A 2,878-nucleotide genomic window follows, 5' to 3' on the forward strand; every position below is an offset into this window, starting at 1 on the left:
AGCTGTGGCTACAACCGTAGCTTGCCTCCACCAGTGTGTGAATGTGAGAGTGAATGAATAGTGGTATTGTAAAGCGCTTTGGGTGCCTTGAAAAGCGCTATATAAATCCAATCCATTATTATTATTATTATTATTATTATTATTATTACTGTGCTTCAACATAATATTACTGTATTGTGTGTTTGTTTAACCTCTTTTTAAGTTTTGTGGATATTATACATGGTTGTGCTGAGGATATGTCGGCCAGTTTCCACTGGAAACGCCTTTTGGTTAAACTGTCAGCCAGGAATTTGCATTTGCACTGTTACATTTTTATATAACTTTAATGCAGATAAAACAGCTGCTTATTTAAGTGTAAATACATTGATGGGTTTTTTTGCACAAATGAAGTGGAGTTGTAAAGTATTTTGTGTCGTGTCAGTTATATCGTTATCGCACATTTTCAAATGTATATCGTGATGAATATTTTTGGCCATATCGCCCTGCTCTACTTCTACAACACGCCTTGTGTAGATGAGTTAGTGAGGCAAACTGACCAGCTGTCTTATTGTGTCTGTTGAGTGTTTGGTTTTGTGAACGGCCTCTTTAATGCACGAGGGTGTGACCATCCACATCCTTGTATCTGTCCACTGTCAGCCATTCACTTTGTGCGAATCTGGCCAAGTCTTCCAAGTGTGCCTGTTTTTTTTTTTTTTTTTTTCCTTCTGACCAGATGCAGCTTTCTGCAACATCACTTTATTGCCCTTATACTGATCACCACACTGTGTATGTGCGCTAAAACAGCAATCATTTCACTGCTCCTTTGTAGTGACAGGTTACAAAACGTCATTAGATGCTGCGTGGCCGTACAAGATAGACTTTGGTTAGCAACAACTCTCTGAGGCCTTTACTGTGAAACACAACGCTGTCTTATCCGGCTAACTTCAAGGCTTAACGTGGGATTTTTTTGTAATCCAAGACATAATGCCAGGTCAACTCATGCTTTGAACCTAATCTGCTCCAGAGCAAATCATGTTCCAGATGTGAGATCAACAGGTAGAAAATCACAACCTACTAACCAGTAAGACCAAAAAGAACAAAATAAATAAAATCCTCGATCCTGGAAGATCCCTCAGACCGCTGTGTGCAGAGAGTAGGAGGGTGTAAAATTTTTCAGCAGAGTCTGACGTCTTTGTCTTTCCATGATGAGCAACAATAATACATAGATTCTCTACAACAACTTTATTGTTTTGGAAGTATTAATATATGATCCCAAAACTTCTACATTTAACATTTTAATCAGACCAGCAAAAATCTAGTATTGAATTTTAGCACAGTCATAAAAAATTATTTGCTAAAAGCATTTTGTAGCTGAATATTTTAAATTACAGTTAACTTTACTTTTTGGCTGTTTCACCTGTAAGACATTAAAATAACATGCTAAGGTTTAATAGTCTATAAGGAACACACTCTGAGGCCTGGGCAGTGTTGTGCTAAAAGAGAAGGTTTGTGTGTGCAGTGAACCAGTAATTTTTGTATTTCACAATTTATTGATACGTTTGATCCTTTCTGACCTGCGTTAATGAAGCCATTAGAGCACCATGTCCGCTGCAATAGTTCTGTAGTTTGATGCTTGAGTCGTTGCAGACTTGTTGAAACTCCCTCACCCGTCAAAGCAGCGTCTGTGTTATTTGAGTCCAGCAGATGGCAGTGTTTCACTGTCTGACGGCTGCCTGAAGCTGCAGCTGGATTATTTGTTTAAATGAGATCGTTTTATAAAAATTACAACAACAGGTCTGAACCTGCTCAGCTCCAAAGAGCTGGCTAAACGATGGGGCATGTTCAGAATCGTCCTGAAGTTTAACAATTTCCCAAAAAGCTACACAAAGTGAATTTCCATATAAGACAAGAAGGAAAGAACAGGGTGTGACGTGGAAGGGGCCCTCTGGCAAACAAAATTACTGCTTTTATTAAGTTTACAAAACTCGCAGGTCTTGTTCACGAGTGATCGGCGAAGGGCACAGGAGATCGACAGATGGAGTGGTGCTGCGGCTGCAGACTCTTTACCAGTCCGTCTTTACCAGTCGATTTTACGTCCTTACCCTCTGTCACAACGGGACTGAACGGACTCACGCGTAGGCTCTGAGTAGGGAAACAATAAAGGTTTGTTATTTACAGAAAGCACCAGGACATCTATTTACAAAGTGGGGAAAAAGAACGGGTTCCGGGAATCCACACACGAACAGGAGGGGGAAAGACACTTGCAGTCCACACATGCTCCAAAGTCCTCACTCCATCCACGCTCCACGCTCCTCTTCACACTCCACAAGAAACACAAAAGCTCGCTCCAATCCTCACACACTTGATCACTCAGGTAACACAGGGGCAGGTCCAGGGAAATCTATTCACAGAGATGCAAAAGGTTACTGTAAGAAGATCGCTAGGGAAACACGAGAATGAACTGAGCTGGGGTTAACACTGACGAGAGTCGGCAACGGTCCAGCGACGAGAAATACAGGGCTGCCATCTTATAAGGGGACTGGAACACTGTTGGGTGATGAGCCACAGGTGTGACCAGGTGCGTGGGCCAAGGGCAGGAGCCCACAGATGAGCTCCGCCCAGGCAGTGAGAGAAGGAGGGAGGGAGAGAGCGGGGACAAAATCAAAACAAAAAAACCCATGACCGGGTAGACACAGGGACCCTGACACCCTCGCCTTTTTCAGAAATGTCATGTATGAAAATCTATAATAACTCCAGTTATACGGATATCAATATCCTCATATACTGAAGACTTCATAATTTACCACATATGGAGAGCATTACATGACTTGATCTTGATTTTGTGAACTTTTACAGTATGGATATTTGACATATTTTCTTGCACAACTGACATAGTGCA

The 2,878-nt window shown here is 41.6% G+C and overlaps 1 long non-coding RNA gene across 1 annotated transcript; it reads right to left on the bottom strand.

Moving 5' to 3' along the window:
- Window positions 1–2,200: 2,200 nt before the first annotated feature.
- Window positions 2,201–2,641, bottom strand: LOC120743279. The gene is made up of 2 exons (XR_005698136.1): window positions 2,463–2,641; window positions 2,201–2,380 (listed from the first exon to the last, which is right to left on the bottom strand). It is a non-coding gene; the product is annotated as an uncharacterized LOC120743279 (long non-coding RNA).
- Window positions 2,642–2,878: the final 237 nt, after the last annotated feature.

Source organism: Simochromis diagramma, unplaced genomic scaffold, assembly GCF_900408965.1.
Source record: "Simochromis diagramma unplaced genomic scaffold, fSimDia1.1 OVJJ01000595.1, whole genome shotgun sequence".
Taxonomy (NCBI): Eukaryota; Metazoa; Chordata; class Actinopteri; order Cichliformes; family Cichlidae; genus Simochromis; species Simochromis diagramma.